The sequence below is a fragment of the Elephantulus edwardii genome, unplaced genomic scaffold, assembly GCF_000299155.1.
Source record: "Elephantulus edwardii isolate Elephantulus edwardi_28Jun2011 unplaced genomic scaffold, EleEdw1.0 scaffold00252, whole genome shotgun sequence".
Classification (NCBI taxonomy): Eukaryota; Metazoa; Chordata; class Mammalia; order Macroscelidea; family Macroscelididae; genus Elephantulus; species Elephantulus edwardii.
Window position 1 is genome coordinate 1,430,626 of NW_006400002.1, and position 26,640 is coordinate 1,457,265.

General features: G+C 39.9%; 1 pseudogene; it reads right to left on the reverse strand.

Annotated features, from left to right (window-relative positions):
• LOC102869550 overlaps positions 1-10,277 on the reverse strand; it is a 36,387-nt pseudogene extending 26,110 nt beyond the window's left edge.
• Positions 10,278-26,640: the final 16,363 nt, after the last annotated feature.

The following is a 26,640-nucleotide window of genomic DNA, read 5'->3' on the forward strand; positions in this document are numbered from 1 at the left end:
TGATGCTTATCTTGTGACCTAGAATGTGATCTATTCTAGAGAATGTTCCATGCACTTTGGAGAAGAAGGTATACTGTGCTTTTTTGGGGTGCATTAGTCTATAGATATCTATGAGGTCAAGTTGGTTTATTGTGTGATTCTTACAGGCTGTTTACATTTTTTCTGTTGCATTTTTATTTGCCTATCCATATTGATTGCAGCTGTTAATAGTTGTTATCTTTTGGCATTGCATCAAAATGGAAGCTTTTTGGTGGTGAATTTAAGTTATTTTTATTTTTAAGAACATTCTTGCGAAGCTGGGTGTCTCTTATACAGAAAGATAAACATACCCATTTAAAATGAGTACCCTGTCTCTGTGAATTCTAATCACCTAGATTACTCCAAATCCTCCAATAAAAATTCTTGGAAGAAAGTACTAAGCTGCTAGTAAGTGAGTATTTTACTTGCAGACTGGATCCAGTTTTATTTTCCTTTATTCCACAAAAAAATTGAACCATCCTTTTTCTCAGTGAATATTTATATGAATATCTTGCAATTGGTTTTTTTTGTGTTTTTTTTTCTTAAGGGGAATGATAGTGCATTCTTTAATAGACTTAATTGTTAAGAAATGTCAACTTCTGTGAATTTAGTAAAGCAAAAGAGCTAGGCTTGGTGGAGGCAAAGTTGACTATCTCCCTATAATTAAATATTTTTCGCTTCTTTGGGAAAAAGAGAACAGAACTTGCTCTTCAAGATTTTAGATCACTTCACACAGTATATTCAGTAAATATGTTTTCCTTTTCTCTGGCAAATGCAGGTATTAAAGGCCTAAGATTGTAAACTAGAAACTGCACACAATGCATATGCCATGATGGTTTTTGTTTTCTCCATTTCATTTCTTTTCTTTGGAAAATATCACTTGGATATAAACTAACAGAGTAGTTCTGACTTCAGTAAAGGTATGACAAATTGTAACTTTTATAGGTAGCAAAAAACCAACAAAAATTAGTTTGAAAATCAGTAGTTTCATTCACATTTTGCAATATTTTTGACATATGTGTAGAACTATTACTTTACTCACAAACTTTACTCACATTTATAGGATTTGTTAGGGAAATAGTTTGTGGAGTGGGGTAGCAAAGAATATTACACAATGCAAGTCTGGCAGTCTCAAGTCAGATTAACAGCACACAGTTCCTCAGTTAATGAAAGTCCAGGTCAGTTCAGCAGCCCAAATGCAAAAAGACTCTAGTTTCCTTAATCATCTAGCAAACTTTTACCAAACAGTTACAAGTCGGCTTTCCCTTTTCAGTCATCCAGCAAGCAAAACCTCTAACTGTGGCTCCATCTCCAAGGTTTCTCTGGTTACGCTTTTCCACTTCATCCTCTCTCCATCACTGTCTCTCTCAGTGTGGAAAGCACTTTCTTACATTGGTCCCACAGCTGTTGATGATTTGCAAGACCATGTGTCTGCAATTAAAGTATTTGGAGACCATAGAGAGAGCTCAATTGGCCTAGTAGACAGAAAGTGATGCTACCAAGCCAAACGTGGGTGATTTTAATCTGCGTCCCTCAGGCCTGGTTTTAATTGTCTTTTTGTCAAACATTCTTCTAGGTGTTATAGCACTGGTCTGTCCATTTGCTGTACAGAGGTAACTCGTGGTTGCTGTGATGCTGAACACTGTGACTCTGATGTGTCAAATGTGATAATGGTTACCCATGGTGGACAGTGTTTGGTGGAGCTTCCTGATTAAAACAAGCTTGGCAGCAGGAGTAGCATCCACTTCTGAAATAGCTTGCCTCCAGAAACCCTATGAATTTGGAGATACTATGAAAGTTATATAAGTGTTCAGGTCTTTCGTTCATAGGGTCGCTATGAGTCACCTACTATGGACATAGGTCAATGGAGGTTAATTTTATAAAACAGAAGGTATGGGAATGATTGTATGAAACACAATGTGAATGAAGGAAAGTGTGAAACACAATGTACATGAATTTTGTATGTAAATAAATAGAAAATATATTTTTTTTAAAAAAAGGAAGTACATGACATTAGGAGCTCTGGTGGCCTAGTGGCAAGAAGCTGTGCTGCAATCCGGAAGGTACATGACCCATCATTAACTATGTGAACTATGTTCACCATTATCTCATATTTTCAGGTCTCAGCCAAATCTTTCCCATTTCCTTTAGCTCCTCCCTCCAGCCACTGAACAATCTCGGGCTGCAGGCAGCAGGGGGCGCGCGTTTTTAAGGATCCGGCGCTCCACCGGATCTTCACCCTTTCCTTTAGCTCCTCCCTCCACCAACCAAACTGTGTAACCCTGTGATTCCCCTCCTGCTCCCCCACTCCTCTGATCCCTCTCCTTCCCCCCTTGGACTCCCAAACATGTTTTACTACTTATCCTTCTATTTTTACAATATTGGTCTTAGGCAGTATTTGTCCTTAAGAGACTGAGTTAGTTCACTCAGCACAATGCTCTCTAATCTCGCCCAAATTATGTAGTATTTTCCAAAATCATTGCTTTTGAATGCTACATAGTATTCCATCATGTGAATGGACCACAATTTCTCAATCCGTTCATTATTAGTCATTTAAAAATGTAATTCAATTAAAACTACAATGATATGCCTACTGTTGTAGTTGTGCCATCAAGTTGACTATGACTCACAGTGACCCTATGAACTATCCTGTGCCATCTTCAAGACATTTTACCATTTCAAGCCCTTGGCTGCAGTTACTGTGCCACTCCATCTTGCTGAGAGTCTTCCTTTTTTGCTGATCTTTTGCTTTTCCCAGAATGATGTTGTTTTTCTCCTGAAAATATGATCAAAATGTGTGAGATGAACTTTCACCATCTTTGCCTCTAAGGAGGACCCTGGTTTCACTTCCTCCAAGACAGGTTTTGTTTCTTCTTTTGGATGGCCAGGATGGTATACGAGAGGGTAGAGGGGAAAAGAAAGAATGTTCTGTTTCTAAGTTTGTATGAGGCCTGGGTGGTACAAACAGTTAAGTGCTAGATTACTAACTTAAAAGTTGAGGGATTACCTACAACCAGGAGAAGATAAAATAGATGAATGGGATCTTCTAAGAATCAAATCCCTATGCACACCCAAAAGCTTCTCCAACAGGGTAAAAAAGGGAAGCCAAAGACTGGGAACAAGTATTTGGGAATGACATATCAGATAAAGGACTTATATCCAGAATACAACAACAACATCCAGAATTTATAAAATACTTGAGCACCACAACAAGATAAAGGTAAATAATCCAATAAAAAAAATGGGCACAGGATATGAACAGACACTTCACCAAAGAAGATATTCAGATGGCCAAAAAGCACATGAAGAAATGTTCAAAATCCCTAGCTCTACGAGAGATGTAACTCAAAACAACTATGAGATATCATCACACCCCAGTAAGACTAGCAAAATTTAACAGAACAACAAGCAACAAATGCTGGCGAGGTTGTGGAGAAACTGGAACCCTTTATTCACTGTTGGTGGGACTGTAAAATGGTGGAACCACTGTGGAAAGTGGTGTGGCGCTTTCTGAAAAAGTTGCAAATAGAGACACCATTTGACCCAGCAATTCCACTACTGGGAATATACTCCAAAGAGACAATAACTGCTACCCAAGCAGATATATGCACACCCATGTTTATCGTGGCTTTGTTCACAATAGCAAGGAGTTGGAAACAACCTAAGTGCCCATCAACAAACGAATGGATAGAGAAGCTGTGGTATATTCACACAATGAAATACTACACTGCACTGAAAAACAAGGAACTCATGCAATATTATTCAAAATGGGTGACCCTGGAGGACATTATGCTGAGTGAAGTATCTCAGTCACAAAAGGATAAATACTGCATGGTGCCACTGTTGTAAAACAGGACTGACCTCGGAGTTGGGGGGAGACTGAGAAATATGGGTTCAATAATGTATACTGCATTGAAACAGATGAGGGAGAAAACTGTATAAAAGGGATATGTGATTAGGTATTATTGTCATGACAGGAGTCCAGAGCAAAGGTTGCATAGTGGAGTGGACCTTGGGGGAGGGTTTGTAAAACAATGAAAGAATTTTTCTTTACTTTTCCAAGAGGGTAGTGTACTAGGGGGGTGGGTTGGGGAGGGAGATAAGTGCAACAATGAATGAATGAATGAATAGAAATCCAAAGTCTCTGTAAATTTTCATTGAAATTAATAATAATTTAAAAATAATGAATAATAATAATAAAGTTGAGGGCTTGAACCCTCCAAGGTAACCCTCAAGCAATCTGCTTCCTATCGCCACTGAAAGTCCACAGGCTTGAAAGCCGTAAGGAGCAATGTCTACTGTACAATATACTGAGTTGCCATGAGCTGCAAATGTTTTGACAACTGGTGCTTTGGTTTAAGCTCACCATGGAAATAATCTCCAGTTCTCAAGAGCAGGTCAAAGCTGAAATTTCTCAGGGTGTGTAATGAGGATCCTCAACTAATGTGTTTCTGAGCTTTGACAATAGTAAGCAGTGCTCATTAAGAAACCGAGTGGGGTTACAAAAACCAACATTGTCCAATTAATAAGATTCCTTTATGGTAGACCAGAAAATTCAGGACACATATTCTTCTTGTATTATCTTCTAAGCCAACATTTCACATTTATGTCAATAGGGGGAAAATCCATCATCCAACTTTCTTGCACATTAACATGTTGTGTTAGCAGTAACCAATGACAATTTGGAGGGTGAGAATAACATGAGCAGTGATTGTTAAGATTATGCATCAATTTGCTGAGCCATGATTCTCAGTAGTTTGACAATTATGTAATTATGTAATCTGACAATTATGTAATGACACCACCATCTTCTATTTTGTAATTGGTCATTCTCCATTTTTTGCATAACACTATCTTTTCTTAATGTCTTTGGAAGCTAGCTCTGTCAGAAAGTGAAGAATGGGTGTATTTTCTGATTTCAACATTTAGTAGAAACTCTTGATACCAGTTTGAAGACTAAGGTGCACCTGATTCAGGCTATGTTCTTCTCCATCACCTGCTGTGTATCAGAAGGCTGGGCAGCACAACCACATACCCACTAGAACACCATTGCAAGGTGATAAGGTCAGCTAACCACAGAATGGGAAATAACCAGCTTGTAAGCATTTCTTCAGGAAGAGACTAGAGGGCTTTAGTTACCCTGTCTCCATGTTAACCAATTGTATGCTATTACCCTCCTCCAGAAATTCTTTCTTTTCTTTTCTTTTGTTTTGTTTTCCAAGTACACTATTCTCACATGGACTTTGCATGGCATGCAGTTTCCTCTGCCAAGATAACTCATCTCTATCTTCGTTATCAAGCTATTCCTTCCTCAGCACTCAAATGTCAGTCAACATGTATAGAGAGATTCTCCCCACTCCTCTGGGCAGCCAGAACCATTTGTCCTAATTGAGTATAGATTGTACCACAGGGTACTGGAGTCAGGGATTTTCTTGTCTGTCTCTGCAATTAAATCTTGAGCTCCCGTATTTTTGCCTTCTGTGGCCCCATAAGTACAGTACCTGAACATAATGATTAATGATGAAATGCTCAAGGAAGAAGTAGATTGATGGATGAGTGTACAGTGTCCTCTCCAACTGATGCAGCAAGGCTAGGACAAACGGCTCTGGCTCTGTGACTGCACCCTCTCTAAGCCACCCCCTCTCCAGTGTTCAGTACACCTGGCACCAACTCCACGGTTGGAAAAACTTGGGTTATTAGTTCCTCCAATGGTTTAACTTACCTTTAAACTTAGTTTGATCATTGATGAACTGGGTAGATCAAATCAATGTCTCTAGCCAGGCCAGCTTCAATATCACAAGAGCAACTTTTAAATCTACCTCTCAAGAGGCTATTGCAACCTTTTGCATTGCTATTATTATTTGGTTCTGTCAATTTGCTTCTGACTCAGCAGAACAAACAAATGTACAACAAAACACTATCATTCTCATAGTTGTTGAATGTCTGAACCTATTGTTGTAGCCACTCTATAAATTAATCTTATTGAGGGTCTTTCTTTTTCATTGACCTTCTGTTTTACCAAGAATTATAACCTTCTCCAGGCACTGGTCCCTCATAGCATCCTATCGAAAGTAGCTGAGATGAAATTTCAACATCCTTACCACTAAAGACCATCCTAGCTGGATTTATTCCAAGACAAATTTGTTTGCTCTTCTGGCAGGGCATGGTGTACTCCATATCCTTCACCAACACCGCAATTCTAATGCATCAATTCTTCTTCAGTCTTCCTTATTCATTATTTTACACTGAGCTGAGAAAATTATGTGTTGTTCTTATTGTTGTTGATTGCTGTTGAGTTGTGCACGACTCACAGCGATCCTATGAACAAAAGGCCTGAAGTCTTTCTATAACTATGGATGGACATTTATCAAAGCTCATAGAGTTTCCAGAGGCATGTTGTTTAGGAAGTGGATGCCACTCCTGCAGTTGGTCTTATCTATCTATAAGTTTACAAGCTATTGTTGTCTTTATTTTTCCCCCACTATAATCTTAATTCTGCTTGCTTAACTGAGGAAGACCTGAAGCGCTTGCTGCAGAGGGTCAAAGACTGCAGCCTTCAATATGGATTGAGGCTCAATGTCAAGAAGACAAAGATTCTCACCACTGGGCCAATTGGCAGCATCAGGATGGATGGTGAAGAGATTGAGATTGCTCATAGCTTTAGTTTGCTTGGCTCCACAGTCAACATTCTTGGCACCAGCAGCCAGGAAATTAAAAGATGCATTGCAATGGGGAAGTCTGCTGTTAGGGACCTCTCTGAAGTAGTGCAGAACAATGGTGTTACTCTGGAGACTAAAATGTGCCTGAAACAGGCCATGGTCTTTGCAATCACTTGCTATACATAAGAGAGCTGGACAATGACCAGGGAGGATAGAAGGAGAATTGATGCCTTTGAGCTATAGTGCTGGAGAAGAGTATTGAATATACCATGGACTGCTAAGAAAACGAACAGGTTCATCCTGGAGAGGGTTAAAACAGGCTGCTCCTTGGAGGCAAGGATTCTGAGGCTTTGTCTGACATACTTTGGACATGTAAGGAGGGACTGGTTCTTCAAGAGGGACATCATGCTTGGGAGGGTGGAGGGACAGTGCAGGAGGGGAAGACCTTCAATGAGGTGTATTGAGTCAGTGACTGGGGTAATCGGGATGGGTGTGTCAGAGACAGTGAGATTGGCACAGAACAGAGCAGGGTTTATGGCTGTTGTACATAGGGTCCCTATGAGTCACAAGCAACTCGACAGCAAATAACAACAACAACATAAACCTTTTTATGAGAAAAGTCTATGCCTACTTGCATCTCATCTTTGTCAATTTGTTGAACAGATCCATGCCTTTGCTTTGCTTGGCTATCCCCCAAAATTATATACTAGCTAGCCATTTTCCCCACTTAAAAGTTTTCATATATGTATTCACCCATGCTTTGACATAGATCTCATATTTTTCCTTTTTAATAGCTTATTTATATTGCAGTGTCTAGATTATGATGTTTAAGACCAAACCAGATGGTTGGGCATTTGAGTTACTTCAAATTTTTATAAATAGCATTTCTAAGAGCAACTAGGTACAAATTACTTTCCCCCTTCTTTTGAATTCTTAGAGTTTTTTCTTGGAAGTGTAATTACAGGAATAATTTTATAGCTCTTAAATTTTATTGCATTGTTTTTCTGAAAAACTGGACCAATTTATGGTGACGTCAGCAATATATGCAATATGTTCAGATCTATAACTGCTTCTGATGTTTTGAAATAACAGTTTTTATTAGTTTATTAGATGCATGATGATATCATAAAATTGAAAGTAACCTAAGTGTACAGCAATAAGCAATAATCCTTCAAAATACGGTAAGTCCAAATACTTTTTCTATTGTTGTTGCTGGGTGTCATCAAGTTGGAAGTTATCCATAGCTGAACCTCCAGCAGGTTTTCAGAGGCAGTTGCCACTCAATTTCCCTGAGCCTTGAACTCAGTTTGTCCTCCTTCCCTATGTGAGCCACTTTTTGCTTTGCAGGATGACTTAAAACATCAATTCTTTAAGAAAAGAAGACCTCTGCCCTAGACTTCTGCCCCAGGAGCAGACTGGAAAAACTGGGGGTCTGGTTGGCCTTGCCACAGTGCACCTCTGTGAGCCTCAGGCTTTTTACCTGTGAGCTTGGGATGAGAACCTCCAATTGCCTTGCAGAATAGTGAGAGGATTCAACTAAATTATGTAAGAAGGAAGCTTTTGAGAAGCTTCTAAGTTGGTTACTATTGCTATTTTCTGGAAAGGAGAGTCGGCTGTGTTGACTTACTAGTATGGTGATGCCCCCAAAGCCTCAGCAGTGCTCAGACAGAAAGAAACACTGGTGAACTCTAGTATGTACTGTGAATTGTGTCTCTTCTGGAAGGGAGAAGTCCAATACGTTACCACTCTTACCTGCCCTCAAACTTAAAAGTAAGATTTAATTGACAAACATTTAGTAAGCACTTGATATGTGCAGAAGATCAGAGACTATAGCCTTCAAGAGGGATGTTGTTGTTGTTGTTGTTGATTGCTGTCGAGTGGAGCACGACTCATAATAACCCTGTGAACAAAAGGCCTGAAGCCTTTTTACAACTCTCGACATTTATCAAAGTTCATAGAGTTTCCAGAGGCATGTTGCTTAGGAAGTGGATTTCACTTTTGCTTCCTCAAATAAAGAAGATAAAACTCCTCACCACTGAACTTATAAGCAACATCATAACAGATGGAGAAAAGATTGAAGTCATCACCAATTTAGTCTTACTTGGATCCATAGTCAACACCCTTCATATTAGCAGTCAGGAGATCAGGAGATGTATTGCATTGGGCAACTCTTCTGTTGGGAACCTCTCCAAATTAGTGAAGAGCAAAGATGTCAGTTAGAAGACCAAGGTGTACCTGAATAAGGCTCTGGCCTTTTGAATCACTTGCTACTGAGAGATGGACAATAAATATGAATGACAGACAAAAAGTTGATGCCTTTGACCTCTGGTGCTAGAGAAGAATACTAAATATTCCACAGACTGTAAAAAAACCAGGTATGTCTTAGAGAGTGTATAGTTAGAATGCTTCTTGAATGCCAAAGCTTCATCTCACATACTTTGGGCATGTTGCTAGGAGAGGCTATTCCTTGGAAAGGGAGATCATGCTTGGAGAGATGAAGGGTCAGCAAAAGAGAGAAAGATCCTTGATGAAACGGATTAACACAGTGACTGCAGCATCGAACTTAATCAAGTGTGCTAGAGGTAGATGATGAAGATGGCATAAGGTAGGAGATGGTTCAGATCTGCTGTTCGTAGAGTGTCTATAAGTCATACTTGACTTGCTGGCACCTAACATCATGTGCCAGTACTAGTCTAAGTGTTTCAACTTTTTTGTTTGTTTTTCAGTGCCAAATGTTTATTTCCTGCCTCTCCCTCCCCTACCCCCCCACACCACCCACACATGGGGCAGCTCACACACAATACACACAGACATTGGACTCATGGTAAAGGGTAGCTCCCCTGCCCTCTGAGGGAAGGACAGGGTTTTCTCAGTGTGTGACAGGAACAGAGAAGAAAGCTTTCTCTCCTCCTGCCCTCTTACTGGGGAGCAAGGGGACCCAAGAGCAAGCTCCACCTCTCATACTTCCTAGCCAATGAGAAGCCACCTTGGTGACATGTTTTATTCCAACCATTGTAGTAAGTGGAGAAGTGATTGGCCTGATCTGTAAACAGACATTGGACTTGAGCCATCCCTGGAGCTGTTGGGATGTTACAATCTTGCTGGTACCACTGGCCCATGCTGGCCAAGACAACCTTGCTCTAGTCCATCACATTATCTGTGATGGCCTTAATTTACTCAAAAACAGCCTTCTCAGTGATGTTAGCCTCCCTCTCATCCAGCTTCTCTTCAATACAGGCAATGACTACAAGCCCCTCTGCCAGGGCATGGGCTACTTTGTGTCCAATCAGCTCATATGTCTCTCCAAAATCATACATTCTTTCTGAGTGTCACAGAGCCATCCAAGTGGCTCCACAGTCTTTGATCATGTCAGGGCTGATCCCCCCAGTGAGGGTCCCATTAGTCACTTTGTAGCTGTTCTGTGCAGCCACGGCATTCTTGGCATCAAGCTTCTGCTGAGTTAAGTCGATGTAGGCAGACAACCTCGGTATCAGATGGCACCTTTGCCCTCTTCAGAGTGGTGATGAGTTCTCCCAGACCCTTCTTTAGCCCATCCATCTTCCAGTTTTCCTCAACAAAAAAGAACTTCATGGAGGGCATCGTAGTGTTAGAGACACTATTAAACTCATTTAATCATTTAACTCATTTAACAGTCTTCTTTGGTTTACTCTGAGAAGAATGGGAATCCCAGAATACTTGATAGTGTTTATGCAGAAGCTATACTTGGGCCAGGAGGCAGTTGTCAAAACAGAGCAAGGAAACCACTGCATGGTTCAAAATCAGGAAAAGTGTATGCCAAGGATGTGTCCTATCTCCATACCTTTTCAATCTATAGTGAAACAGACCATCAGGGAGGCAAGGCTCTATGAGGAGGAATGTAGCATCATTCTTGGAGGAAGACTCATCAATAACCTGTGTTATGCAGAGGACACAACCTTGACTGCTGAAACTGAGGAGGACCTGAGGCATTTGCTTCAGAAGGTCAAGGACAGGAGCCTTTAATGTAGATTGACATTTAGCATCAAGAAAACAAAGAGTCTAACTACTGGGCCTTTTGGTAGCATCATGATAGATAGTGGAGAGCTTAAGATTGTTAACTGCTTCAGTTTGCTTGGCTCCACAATCAGATCAAAAGATGACTTCCACTGGGAAAATCCATTAGGGACTCTCCAGACTACTGAAGAGCAATGATATCAGTCTAGGAACTAAAGTGTGCCTGATTCAGGCCATGGTCTTCATAATTACTTGCTATGCACCAGAAAGCTGGACAGTGACTAAGAATGACAGAAGAAGAATTGATGCCGTTGAGCTGTGGTGCTAGAAAAGAATACTAAATATACCATGAGCTACTAGGAGAACAAACAGATACTTCCTGGAGAAGGTGGCACCAGGCTGCTTCTTGGATGCAAAGATTTTGAAGCTCCATCTGACATTCTTTGGGCATGTTGCAAGGAGGAACTAGTCCTTGGAGAGGGACATCATGCTTGGAAGGATGGAGAGACAGCACAAGAGAGGAAGACCCTCGATGAGATGGATTGATTTAGTGACTAGGTAATAAGAGTAGATGTGTCAGAGATAATGAGGTTGGCTCAAAGTAGAGCAGTGTTCAGAGCTGTTGTAAATAGGGTCTCTACAAGTTCCAAGTGACTCCACCACACATAACAACAACTACAGCTGGGATAAAGGCTTTCCCTATTGCACAGAGAAGGAAATGTTGTTGTGGTTGTTGTTGTTAGGTGCCATTGAGTGGAGTACGACTTATAAAGACCCTATGAACAAAAGATCTGAACCTAATCCTGTCCTGCACCATCCTTACACTTCCTGACACAAAGAGGCCCACTGCAGCAGTCACCATGTCAATCCACCTGGTTGAGGGTCTTCCTCTCCTACGCCGACCCTCACCCCTCCCCAACATCAAGTACCTCTCCAAGGAATAACACCTCCTAGCAATATGTCCAAAGTATGTGAGGTGAAGCCTCATCATTCTTGACTCCAAAGAACACTCCAACTGCACCCTCTCCAAGACATAGCTATTTGTCCTCTTGGCTTACCATGGGATATTCAGTGCTCTTCTCCAACATCACAGCTCAAAGACATCAACTCTTTTTCTGTCATCCTTATTCATGGTCCAGATCTTGAATGCATAGCTAGTAATCGGAAAGACCATGGCCTGAATCAGACACACCTTAGTCCTCAAACTGACATCACTACTCCTTAATAATTTGGAAAGGTCCCTAACTGCAGATTTTCCCAGTGCAATGTGTCTCCTTTTTTTCCTGACTGCTTTACCAATTTTGGATCCAAGCAAGTCAAAGTTGTTGACAGTTTCAATCTCCTCTCCATCATCATGACACTGCCCTAGAGTCCTTATAAAAGCTATAATATATCTCTAATAGAATGAGGTGGGTGGGTGGGACACCAATAGGGGACACCATACCCTGGACATCATTTTCTAGTCCAGACTCTTGGCCTTGAAATAAAGAAACCAGGGACTTATCAGAGAAGTGAACCATAAGTCAATTCTTGTGATCAAGTGGATGGAGGCCCAGGCCTCACCTCCAGGCGATGCTCTTCACCTCACCTCAGGGAAGACCACTTGACTGCCTCAGTGACTGGGCTAAGATGGCCTATCCTATAGGTTACTTTGAAATAACCCCACACAGCCTCCATCTCTTAGGGCCCAGCCAGAGAACCCAGCAACCTCAGTGCTGATGAAAAATCAGACTGGACAGGGCAGTCTAGAGAAAGTAAGCTGAGACTGGTGCTTTCTGGAGGAAACCCAAACCCACCATTTGCTCTGGCAGACAGAGCAGTTTCTTTCAGGTTATTTCTGTTCAGAGGAGTCAAGGGTTGAGTGAGAGAGGCAGCTAAATCACAGTTCTCTTAAAGAACTTAATGCACTGGGACAGAGGAAGGGGGATTCTCCAAGCTTCATCCCATTGACTCAAGACACATGGTTCTGCCAGGACTCTGAGCCAGCCTGGGTCTTCTATCCCGCTCCTCCCAGCCACCCTCCCTACATCAGGACATCATTGACTCCTGCTCTGAAGTCAGCCTGGACCTCCCTTCCCTCCCCCGCCCAGCCTCTGCTGATGTGCACCTTCTTTGAGCTTCTATAAATAAATGATGTCTGGATTGATTAGAAGATTCGCTTTCCTTCTAGCAACAACCCTGACCTCTCATTTCTGAAATATTGCTGCCAACTAGCTTCACTCAAGTTTCCTCTTGCACTTAAGTGGAAAGAGACTTTGCCCGTGACAGCAAGAACACTAAATCTGGAGTCTGGAAATGAGCGTTCAAGTCTTGGTCCTGTCATTGACTCGCTGTGGCCTTACGGATTCACGCCACTCTCTGAGTTTGTCATCAAGAAAGAGAACATTTCTTCTTGCCCACCTCCTTTACAGAATTATTGGAAGAAATAAATGACATAAGGGTAAAAACACAATCAATGCTCAATGTAAATGTTCCTTCTGATTGATACTACACAGGACTCTAATTGATGTATATGAGACTTTTTTATGTAGCAAGCAGATAATTCTATGGTAAGTAAAAAAAATTAAAATTGTGTATACAGTTCTCACATGGATACAAACCCCACAGATTAGAGTTGGTGCTAGTCTTCGTTCCTGTTGAGTAGATTCCACTCCTATAAAGAGTAGGTCTGCTCCTCAGGATTTGCAAAGCTATGATACCTTTCAGAAGCAGATATCCTTGGTTGGCTCAAATTGCCAACCTTTCAACTTAACTATTTGCACATTCCAGAGTCTAAAAGACACTAAAAGATAGAAGGTAAAATGCTAAGAGATGCCTCAGACTGTTGTTAGGTACCATGGAATCAACTATGACCCACAGTGATCCTGTGAACAATGAATCTGAACCATGCTTTCTCCTGTGCCAGCCTCACCTTCCCTGATACAATTGAGCCCATTGCTACAGTCACTGTGTCAATCCATCTCATTGACGGTCTTTCTCTTTTGTTGACCTTCCACTTTTCCAAGCATAATGTCCCTTTCCTAGGAATAGTCTCTCCTGGCAACCTGCACAAATATGTAAAAAGTAGCTTAACCATCTTTGCCTCCAAAAAGCACTCTGGTTTCACTTTAGCCGTTGCCAAGATGACTCTGACTATTCAAAACAGATCAAAAGGTCGCCTCCTCCTGTGCCATCTCCAGGAACATTGCCGTGTTTGAGTCCAGGTGGACAATATTCAATTCTGATTCATAGAGTTTTCATTGACTAATTTTTTAGAAGTAAGTCACCAGGTTTTTCTTCCTAGTACATTTTAATGTGAAGGTTCCACTGCAAACTATCCACCATAGATGACCCTGTTGGTATTGAAATACAGGTGGCTTATCTTCCTGTATCCTAACAATGCACAAGCCTCCATACTATGGACAAATGGTGGGGATAAAGGACTCAAGAAGGTGACTCATTAAAAAAAACAACAAGAAGACGTGCAAATAACTGATAAGTATATGCTGTGTGTTTTAAAAACATGTTTGTTGATTGAAAATAATTTGCTTAAAATGAGATTGGACAGAACAGTTTATAGATCTTCCATTACTTTCTACATTATGTATTTCTGATTTATTTGAATTTACACAAATGCTTTGTAAATGCCAGGGACAGAAAAGGTGGGTGTAAAAAGAGCAAGGGCCATGTGGAGAGTGCAATATCTGACCTTTACTAACTTCACAGGAAGAAACTATCCCTCCCCAAAGCATCAAGAACACAAAGCCAATCCCCATGAGGTCAGACATGTCCCTACACGCTCCCATGCCTCCTTATAACCCTCTCAACACCAATCTTACTGCTTGGCTGGGTCCAAAATCTGATAGGATAGCTCACAGACCACACATAATCATATAAGGGAGTTTAAAAATTATAATTCAGATTAATAACAAAATACAGTTAAAACAGCTCCCAAAATATGCACATAGGCACTTCAGCTTTGAGCCTTGTGCCTCTAATGGTCCCACGGTGTTCTCAGTCTTGCCAACATTGGCCTTTCTCCACCCCAAAGTCCCATCTTACATCCAGTTCTCCAGTTCAGCTGTTGCTGTTGCTGCTGTCATCCCCTCTTGTTTGGAAGAAGGTCTCTCTTCTCTCACTGTGGAAGAATCTCTTCTAGTACAGGAAGATTCCTAATCTCTGCAACTAGAGCTGTTCAATTTATTGACTAGACTAGCCAGTCCTCTTGTAGACTGTTGAGACTGGCCAGTCCCCTTGTGGAATGGTAGATGGCCAATCCCTTTGTGGATAGGCCAACACCCCTCACTGGCACAGTTCCTCTCCCCCACAAGGTCAGGTATCTATGGCTAGAAAAGCCATATAGAGAGTTAACCTCCACAGACGGGAATGGTAGAAAATTTAATAACTAGATAAGCTGGGTGAAGGGAAAGGTGGTTTGCAGTAAGCAGTTTATCAGACATTGTAATTGCTGTTGTGTACCACAGAGTCGGAATTGACAGTTAATCACCAGGGAGGAGATTACCCATCTTTCTCCCAGGGAGCAGCTGGTGGCTTCAAACCACATGACTTTGAGATTGCAGTGCAGCTTCTTGCCACTTACATAAAATGATTGTAATTAATGTTATAAAACTGTATGATGTATGAATGATCGAGTAAAAATCACTGTAGTCTATAAACTTTTATTAAAAATAAAGAAATAAAAAAAATTGTAGTAAAAAAACTAATGTTATAAAATATTTGAAAACATAAAATCATCTAATTTCAAAGTTAAACTTTGGTTTGCTGTTTGGAATTATCTTTGTTGGAATTTGCCTGTGTCAACATAAGCAGTGACATCACAAATATATAAATGATTCAAATCACTTACCAAAAATTAATTCCATGTGTGTTCAAAAGCCAAAAAAGGGACAGAAAAAAAAATCTTTGAAATATTAAGTGAAAATATTTAGAAGGTTATTTGTGACCTTAGCCTAGGGAAGTCCTTCGTAAGCAAGGCACCATCATTAATATCAATAAAGGAGATAGTTGACAGACTTGACTAAAAGTCTAAATATTTGTATGTTTTGTTGTTGCTGTTGTTGTTGCTGTTGATTGTCATCAAGTCAAGCACAACTCATAGCAACCCTATGAATAAAAGGCCTGAAGCCTTTCTATAACTATCATTGTTTCTCCAAGTTCATAGTTTCCAGAGTATAGCAAAAGTATATACCTAAAGTCAAAAGGCAAAAAGAGAATAGGGAAAATATTTGCAATGTATGTAACAGCTTCTAAAAATCAATCAGGGAAAAATAAAACTCATACACACAATATAAGCGTTTTTAAGAATCAAAAGTTGATGAGAAGACATACACCTCTCCTGCTTTTTTTATATCTTTGTTCTGTTCAAACAACTGCCTCTTGGTTTCGAAAGAAGTTCTGCAAAAACACAATTAAGTGTTCTGAAATTCTTATTCTTCACACTGTGTATATAATTTGTTATATTCTGTATCATTATAGACAAATAGGTCTGTCTTGGAGAGGGTGAACCTAGTCTCTCCTTGGTGGTTAAGATTTTGAAGCTTCATCTCACATACTTTGGGCACGTGGCCAGGAGAAGGACATCATACTTGGAAGGGACAGCACAAGAAAAGAAGACCATGGAGGAAATGGATTGATACATGACTGGGACAATGGGGGTTGGTGTGTCAGAATTAGTGAGACTGGTTCAGGACAGGGCAGGCTTCAGAGCTGCTGTACATAGGGTCTCTATAGGTTGCAGGCGATTCGACAGCACATAACAACAACAGCATATCATTAAAAGGAACCCCTGGTGGCTTAGAGGGTAAGGAGTTGCATTGCCAACCTGAAGGCAGGCAGTTCAAATCTACTTTCTGTGGAAGAAAGATAGGCAATCTCTCTTGTAATTAAAAGCCTCTAAAAACTCTCTTTTTAGAGTAACAACTGAGTCTGTTCCAACTCGAAGGCAATGAGATCTTGTTTTTTAAAATATGTACTTAAATGCTTTTGTGTGGTCAATAAAACATAGGTAAATGTATTCAATGAGGCATAGGTAAATATCTTTCTGGTATTCTCTACTGTCAACCAAAGTCCATCTGACTTTAGCAATGTGGAAACCCTTATTCCACACCCTCTTCTGAATCTGCCTTGAAGTTTTGACAATTTCCTATAGATGTACAGCTGAAACCATTTTTATCGTCTTCTTATAGACAAGTGAACATTTTCAGTATTGGGTCCATTTGTTGAAATATATTAATTGTTATATCATGATTTCCTGGAGCCATGCTTTCCACCAATGCTTTCAGTGCAGCTTGGGCTCTTCCTTGAGGACTCCTGGTTCTTAATCTTGTGTCACCTCTCGAAACAGCTGAACACAAACCAATTCCTCCATTTTTTTTTCTGGAGCTTCCTGAAAGATTAAGTCTTTTGCCTGTGTTGTTATTGTGTTATGTAGAGTTGAACTGACACACAACTGATCCTCTGGTGGGTTTTCAGAGGCAGTTAATCACACGGGAGAAGATTGCCCATCTTTTTCCCGAGGAGCAGCTGGTACCCTCGAACCATGTGCCTTCGAGATTGCAGCACGGCTTCTTGCCACTAAGCCAAAACCTTCAATATTGCAATTCAAAGAATTTTTTTTTCAATTCCTTCAGCTTGATAAGCACTGGATATGTCATTTCCTTTGTGTTTTCTAATCTAGTTTTTGCACGTTTCATTATAATAAGCTGCTTTTTCATCTCTATCAAAAGTCATTCTGAGATCTGTTCTTTTACATCACCATTTCTTACATGAGCTTTAGCTACACTATTTAAAATCTCCCTAGAGCAAGTTTCAGAGTCTGTTCTCACATCCGTTTTGGACTCTCTTTTCCCTTTTGATCTTACTAATGACCTTGCTTTTTTCATGTCTAATGTCCTTGACATCATCCCATAACTCATTTGTTCTTTGGCCATTAGAGTTCAGTATGTGAAATCTGGCTTGAGATGACCTCTAAATTCACAAAGATCTATTCAGGTTTATACTTTGGGAGGGGGTTGTTTGTTTGCTGTGTTTCTTATAGAACTGAAACTTACTGTATCACATTTCTAGAAATAAGAAATCAGAATTTAGGATGTGGTTCCATGGAGAGATCCTTCCTTGTATATTTCATCTTTCAGTAGTGGCAAAAATCCTTGCTTTTTCTGGGCTTGAGGGTGTATCTATATCTATTCTGCTCCTTTTTTTATCAAACTTTTTATTGTGCTTTGAGAGAAAGTTTACAGAGTACATTGTTCTTCTATTTAACTATTCATATACATTTTGTTATATGACATTAATTACAGTTGTCGAATTATAACAGCATTTTTCCCACTTCCCCTTTATGAATCTCATTGCCATTTACCCTTCTATCATATCTCTTCTTGCCTTCTGCTTTTTATCAAATGATATGCTTTTGACTCAAGTTTTTACTTTACCTCTTATGGGCATGTTTTAATTGTCATCGGTTTCAAGAAGAGCTTACGTATAAACCATTGATGGTCTGTTCCAGAGTTAACTCCTGGTTCTTTTTCTGACTAGTGAGATTGAGCTTCTCCATTCTCTCTTATAACAGATGTTGTTGATTTGATTCTAGTGTATTTCAGCCAATAAACAGCATGTGAACAATAGTAATTTATGTCATTGAAAAAAGTATTTCTGATTGTAATACTTGTAATATAGAATCTTGTAAGATTCTATCAATTACAGTGTTGTTTCTATTACCAAGACCATATTTTCCAAATATTGATCTTTGTTTCCAACTTTTGCATTTCACCACCAGTAACTATCAATTCCTTTTTATTACATATTCTGTCGATTTCAGACTGCAGAAATTGGTAAAAATATGCAATTTATTTATCTTTGGCATTAGCAATGTTAAAGTGATTGTTATTCATATTAACTGTAGGTGTTTTCCTTATGCTGTTATTGTTAGGTGCCGCCAAATTGACTAATAAACTGACTAATAGATCTGAACCTTGCTCTATCTTCTATCATCCTCATAATCTGATATGCTCCACCCATTGTTACAGTCACTGTGTCAGTCCATCTCATTGAGGATCTTCCCCTCTTTCCCTGACCATCCACCTTTCCAAGTATGATGTCTTTTTCCAAGGAGTGGTGACTTCTGACAACATGCTCAATGTGAGACAAAGTTTCACCATCTTTTCCTCTAAGAAGCACCCTGGATTCACTTCCTCCCAGACAACTTATTTGCTCTTTTGGCAGTCCATGGTATAGTCAGTACTCTTCTCCAACACCACAATTCAAAGACATTAATCCTATATTTGATGAATGCAACCTTCTAAAGATTTAATCTCTGTGCACATCAAAAACTTTTCAAACAGAGTGAAAAGAAAATATACTGATGGGGGGAAAACATTTGACAATACCATTTCAGACAAGGGTTTCATATCAAAAGTATACAGAATTCCTGCAGGGCCTCCACAAGAAAAAGACTAATAACACAATTACAAAATTAGCAAAAGACATGAAAAGAATTTTCACAGAAGAGTATATTCTGGTGGCCAAGAGACACATAAGGAAATGCTCAAAACTACTGGCAATAAGAGATATGCAAATCAAAACCACAATGAAATACCACCTCACCCCAGTAGCAGTGGCAAAGTTTAACAGGACAGCAAGTAATAAATGTTGGAGAGGATGTGGCAAGAAAGGAACTCATAAATATTGTTGGTGTGATTGTTAAATGGTACAACCACTCTGGAAGGCAGTTTGGTGCTTCCTCAAAAAGCTGAACATAAAAATTCCATATGACCCAGCTATTCTGCTGCTTGGAATATACCCCGAGAGAATGAGAATGGAGGCATAAAGGGAAATTGTACACCTATGTTCATAGCAGCATTATTCACCATAGCAAGAACATGGAAACAGTCCAAATGTTCAACCATAATCAAATGGATTGAGAAATTATGGTACATTCACACAATGAAATAGTACACAGAACACAAGAGCAATGATTTTGTAAATTACTTCCTAACTTGGGAGGGACTGGAGAGCATATGTTAAGTGATCTAACTCAGTCCCATACAGACAAATATTGTATAAGACCATTATTGTAGAATGAATATGAGGATCCAAGGTGGAGAAGGGGGAACAGAGGCATGAGGATGGGCAGGGGGTGGTGGTGTGTTAATAATAGGGTCACACAATTTGATTGGGGTGGTGGTGGTGAATGAAATGTGAACAGTCCGGAATGAAAAACAAGGTATGCAAGCTTTTAAGTAAGCCTGTGCAATGTAAAAATTTTATTTAAAAAAATACATCGATCCTTCTTCTGTTATTGGTGTTCATTACTCAAATTTCAGAAGTGTAGGAAACAATTGAACAAGTTATGGAACAATCACACCTTAGTCTTTAAAACTGACATCCTTCCTCTTTAGCACTTATATTGTTGTTAGTTGCTGTTGAGAACAACTCATAGTGACACTATGAACACTGATGTGAACCTTATCCTATCCTGTGCTGTGTAAAGGGGAGACAATGGTACATGGAGGCACAAGGCCATGAGTGCCTCTCTGAAAGGACCATTGGGATTAATAATAGCACAGGCCCTCACTGGCCCAGAGCAGAAAACAGATTAAGATTTCATAGCCCAGCCCCATGGTGCCTCAACAGCCACATTAACAGCAAGAAGTTCATTTATTAATTGCTGACTTGCAGACTCACAGTTGTGGTACTGAGAATGGGATTTATCAGGGAAGTTAGTTGGAGAGTGGAGAAGGCAAAGAATGTCACCCCGTGTAAGTCCAGGTTTTAGACCAACTTTCGAGGTACAATTCCTCAAGCAGTCTAGGCTTTGATTTCAGTTTAGCAGTCAAATTCAAATAATCAAGCAAGGTTTTCCTCAGAGGAGGTTACAAGCCAGCTTCTCCTTCAACTATCTAGCAAGAACAGCAACAACCTTTAACTGTGGCGTTTACCTCAGGGCTCCTCTGCTTAGACCTTGCTACAGTTTCTCCACATCAATGTCACAGTCACTCTACCACCAGGGTCTCATTTTCATAAGGGTCTTGCTCCAGTTTCCCTCAAGTCTTGCTGCCACAAGTCTTGTTTGCCTCAAGTCCTGCTGCCTAGTGTATGGAAACACACTTTCTCTTATCCTTGTCCTGTCCCACAGCTGTTGAAAATTTGCAAGACCATGTGTCTGCAGTTAAGGTAGCTGGAGATCAGAGAGAGCAAACTGTAATGACTAAGCAAGCCAACTTTTAAGCAAACACAACATGTGTGATTTTCACAATCTCTGACACTTAAGCTCATTGCTGGAGTCACTGTGTCAACCCACCTAGTTGAGGGTCTTTCTCTCCTTTGCTGTCCCACCACCTTCCCAAGCATGATGTCTCCCTCCAAGGAATAACCTCTCTTAGCAACATGTCCAAAGTATGTGAGACAAAGCTTCATCATCTTTTCCTCTAAGGAGAACTCTGGCTGTACCTTCTCCAAGACATATGTTTGTTCTTTTGTCAGTCTATGGGATATTCAGTACTCTTCTCTAGCACCACAGTGCAAAGGAATCAATTCTAGCACATATAGGTATGTGAATATTATCCTATACTGAAAACACTATATACTCCAGAATATGTTGTTGTTCTTGTTTGGTGCCGTCGAGTCATAGACGACTCATAGCGACCCTGTGAATGAACGGCCTGAGCACTGTTCGTACATAGAGTTTCCGGAGGCCTTCAAATATTCTTTTAATGATCAATCTTATGCTATTTCTCTTCCACTTGTTGTTCCTGGCATAGTAGACCATATTGTTGCTGTTAGGTGTCAATGCGTTGCCCAGAACTCATAGCAATGCTATGAACAGCAGATCTGTGCATTGCCCAGACACTGTGTCAATTCATCTTATTCAAGGTTTTCCTCTTTCACTAATTTTCAACCATACCAAGTGTGATGTCTTTTTCCAAGGACTGGCCCCTTCTAACATCATGGTCAAAGTATGTGAGATGAAACTTCACCATCCTTGCCTCTAAGGAGCAGCCTGGTTGCACTTTCTCCAAGATACATTTGTTCTTTTGACAGTCTATAGGCATTTAAATCATCCAAATAAAAATGGTCAATATCAATTCATTTCAGCTCACTAATTCTTGGATATCAGCTTTCAAGTGTTTATTTTATTTATTTCACTTTAACAACTTCAAATGTTCATTGATTCACATTTTGTGTATTCCAAGTTCCAAGAACTAATGGATGATTATAGTTTTTCCTTCTTATTTTGAGTCATGCCACATCAGCAAATAAAGTTCCTGAAAGCTTTACTGTCCCCTCATCATTAACGTTTTCTCTAAGTTTTCCCTAGTGGCCTAGGGAATTAAGAGCTGCACTGCCAACCTGTAGGTAGACAGCTCGAATACACCAGCTGCTCCATGAAAGAAAGATGGGCAATCTCCTCCCATGCAATTTACAGCCTCTGAAAACCTGTCTGTCAGCTATGATAGACTTAACAATAACAACTACTACATTAAAGAAGCAGAATTTTTCTCAGTCATATTTTGGGTGCCTTCTGGCCTGAGGGGTTCATCTTCCAGTCAATGTTCTACTGTCATATATAAGGTTTCCACTGACTTTTTTCCCCCCAGACGTAGATGGCCAGCTCCTCCTTCCTAGCTTGTCTTAGTCTGGAAGCTCTGCTGAAGCCAATCGACCACAGATAGTCCTGCCAGTATTTTAAATAGCTTCAGCATAACTTCCAGTAACACGGAAACACACAAGCTGCCAGAGTATGTCAACTGATAGACAAAATAATCTTTTGTAAGGCTAGATTTCTGTTGTTGTTGTGTAATGTGGAGTCAGAACTGACTCCTAGCTGACCCTCCAGAGGATTTTCAAAGGCTATAAATATCATTGGAAAGAGTTTTCCCACTTTTTTCCCCAAAGAGAAGCTGGAGGATTCGTGCATCGTACCTTTGAGATTGCAGGGAAACTCCTAATCACAATAAAGCTTCCTAAATTCCTATACTACCTGCTTATTTTAGAAAGCAACACATTTTTTAAAAATTGAGAGGTCATCGTGGATTGAAAAAGCCCAGTAGGAATTGCCTAAATTTTAAAAATAATTTTTCTGAGATAAAAATGAGACAACCAACTTTAAAGGTATATTCACACAATAGAATACTATGCTGTATTGAAAAACAAAGAACTTATGAAATATTATACAAAATGGGTGACCCTGGAGGACATTATACTGAGTGAAATATCTCAGTCACAAAAGGACAAATACTGCATGGTGCCACTGTTGTAAAATGGGATTGACATTGGGGTTGGGGGAGACTGAGAAAAGAGAGTATAAATAATGTATACTGCACTGAAACAGATTAGGGAGAGAACTGTTTGAAAGGAATGTAGGGTTAGGTATTGTTTTCATGACAAGATTACCCAAAAAGAGATTCATATTAAAGTGGACTGTAGACTTGGGGAGGTTGGGAGGGGGGATTGTATAACAATGAAAAAAAAAGGTTTTTTTTCTTCAAAGAGGAAAACTACCTGGGGGGAGGGGTCAGCAGGGAGGAAAATGTGCAACAATTAATGAATGGGGGGGAATTAAATGGAATGAATATGTTGTATTAAAAATCATTAATAAAAAAATTTTAAAAAATGAATTGTGACGTTTCTTATAAGTCAACCCTCACCTGTATGTTACACAGACTCATTTCTCCTTGTTGTTCCGACCTCAGAAGGCACATAATAATAAACAAGGCTACTCCTGACAAGAAGGCTTCCCTTACAGAAGTGATCCCTTCTCTACCTCTTTCCACCTTTATCCACATTCCCACTCCCAGGGTATATCTCACTCTAAATAGCTCTCCCTGTCCCTAGAACTTTCCAGCTAGAAGGACAGTTCCAGATTCTTTGCCAGGATGTTCAAGCACTCTAAGAGAAGGCCTTCTACTTTGTCACCTGAGGGCTGAGAATTTCTCTTCCATGAAGCTGATAGACATCAGATTGAGAGAGTTGTTCATCCTATATAATGTATAAACACCTACATCATGTGCCAGGACCTGTACAGAGCTTTTCACTTACGGTGTTTATTAATTCAGGCAACCACAATCCTAGAGTGAACACTATTGCCTATATGCACTGTAACCTGTGAGAAAACTGGGATCTTGGAGGTGAGATCACCAAAGATCAGATGTGTTCCACAAGCATGTGTTTATCAGGTGCTCCACACACAGGCCGGGAAATCAAAATTCATAGAATCATATGAGTACCACCCTGGAGGACTTCATAGTTTAAAGGTGGAGAATTTCATAATGAGAGATTTTGGTTGTTGTTCTTAGGTGCTGTCAAGTCAAGTATGACTCATAGTGACAGATCTGAACCCTGTCCTATCCTGCGTCATCTCCACACTTCCTGACACACTAGAGTCCATTGCAGCAGTCACTGTGTCAATCTACCTGGTTGAGGGTCTTCCTCTCATTCTTCAAACGTCCACCCTTCCTAGCATCAAGTCCTTCTCCAAGGAATAGCCCTTTCTAGCAACATGCCCGAAGTCTGTGAGGCAAAATCACATCATCCTTGCCTCCAAAAAGCACTCTGGCTGCATCCTCTCCAAGATATATTTGTTTGTTCATTTGGTCATTCATGGGATGTTCAGTGTTTTTCTCCAACACCATAGTTAAAGATATCAATTCTTTTTCTGTCATCCTTATTCATTGTCCAGCTCTCAGAAACATAGCAAGTTATTGAAAAGACCATGGCCTGAATCAGAGGCACCTTAGTCCTCAAACTGACATCATTACTCCTCAATAATTTGGAGAGGTCACTAACTGCAGATTTTCCCAGTGCAATAAGTTTCCTTGTTTCCTGGCTGCTGGTACCAAGGGTGTTAATTGTGGATCCAAGTAAGAGGAAGTAGTTTACAGTTTCAATCTATTCTCCATCTATCAGGATGTTGCCTATCGATCGGTACAATGATAAAAATCTTTGTTTTCTTGACATTGAGATGCAATTCATACAGAAGACTTCTGCATTCCTTGATTTTCTGCAACTAGTGCTTCAATTTCTCCTCACTTTCAGCAAGTAAGGTATATCATCTGTGTAAGGCAGGTTACTGATGAGTCTCCTTCCTATCTTGAAGCCACATTCCTCCTCATAGAGTCCAGCTTCTCAAATAATTTTCTTAGCATGCAGATTAAATAGGTATGGAGAGAAAATACAACCAACCCTGAACACTCCCTTCTTAATTTTAAACCATGCAGTGTTCTCATGCTCTGTTCATACAACAGCCTCTTGGTCCAAAGTATAGGTTCACATGAACACAATTAAGTACTCTGGGACTCCTATTCTTCTCAATGTCAGCCACAACTTATTATGACCCACACAGTCAAATGCCCTTGAATAGTCAATAAAGCACAAATAGACATTCTTCTTGTATTCTTTACTTTCAGCCAGGACATCAGCAATGGTTTCCCTGGTGTCACAGCTTCTTTTATAAACCCTGCTTGAACTTCTGACAATTCCCTGTCTGTGTATTGTTTTAGATATTTTTAATAACTTCAGCAATATTTGCTTGCATGTGATATTAATGATATTATTTGATAGTTTCCACATTCAGTTGGTCGCCTTTCTTGAGAATGAGAACAAATATGGTATGGACCTCTTCCAATCTATTGGCCAGTCATCCTCCAAATTTCCTGTCATAGACTGGTGAGCACATCCAAGGCTGCATCTGTCAATTGAAACAAATCAATTGGTATCACATCGATTCCTGGGGCCTTATTTTTTGCCAATGCCTTGAATGCAGCTTCCACTTCCTCCTTCATTATCATTGGCTCCTGTTCATTTGGTACTTCCTGAAATTTTTCAATGTCAATCAGTTATTTTTGGTACAGGGATTCTACGCAATCCCTTCATCTTCTTTTGATGCTTCCTGGGCTATAGTCAATATATTGCCCATAGCATCTTTCAATATTGTGCCTTGAGACTTAAATTTGTTTTTCAGTTCTCTCAGCTTAAGGAATGAAAAGCGAGTTCTTCCCTTTTTTACTCTCCAACTCCAGCTCTCTGCACATTCCATTGTAATACTTTTCTTTGTCCCCTGAAGCTACTGTTTGAAATCTTCTGTTCAGCTCTTTTACTTCAGCATGTTTTCTCTTTGTTTTGACTTTTTGACACTTCAGTGCAATTTTTAGAGTCTTTTCTGACATCATTTATAGTGAGTTTTATTCTCCTCTCTTTTTGTAATGACCTTTTGCTTTCTTCCTGGATGATATCTTTAATATCATCCCACAACTTATCCAGTCTTCAATCATTGGTGTTCAATGCCTCAAATCTATTCCTAAGATGATCTTGAAATGCATATAGAATTGATTCAAGATCTTAACTTTGTCCCTGTGGACTTATTTTAATTTTCTTCAGCCTCAATTTGAACTTGTATATGAGTAATTGATGGTCTGACTCACCATCTGCCCCTAGACTAGTTTTTACTGCCAATATTGAGCTTCTCCAATAATCTCTTCCACAAATGTAGCCAGTCTGATTTCTATAGAGCCCATCAGGAGAGATCCACATGAAAAGTCATCATTTGTGTCTTTTTAAAAAGGTATTTGCAATGAATAAGTTATTGTCAATACAAAGTTCTGTAATTCTATTTCCAGCCTCATTTCTGTCACCAAGCCCATATTTTTCAGCTATTATTCCTTCTTCACTGTTTCCTACTTTTGCATTCCAGTCACCAATTGTCATTAACATACTTTGATTTGCATGTTCATTTAATTTCGGGCTACAAGATTTAGTAATAATTGTCAATTTCTTCCTCTTTGGCTCTAGGTATGTTGTTGTTGTTGTTATGTGCCATCGAGTCGCTTGCGACTCATAGCGACCCTATGTACAAGAGCTCTATACACTCTTCTATCCTGTGCCAACCTAGCCATCTCAAACACACTTATTCTCACCTCTCCAGTCACAGAATCGATCCATCTCATCAAAGGTCTTCCTCTCCTTCGCTGCCACTCCA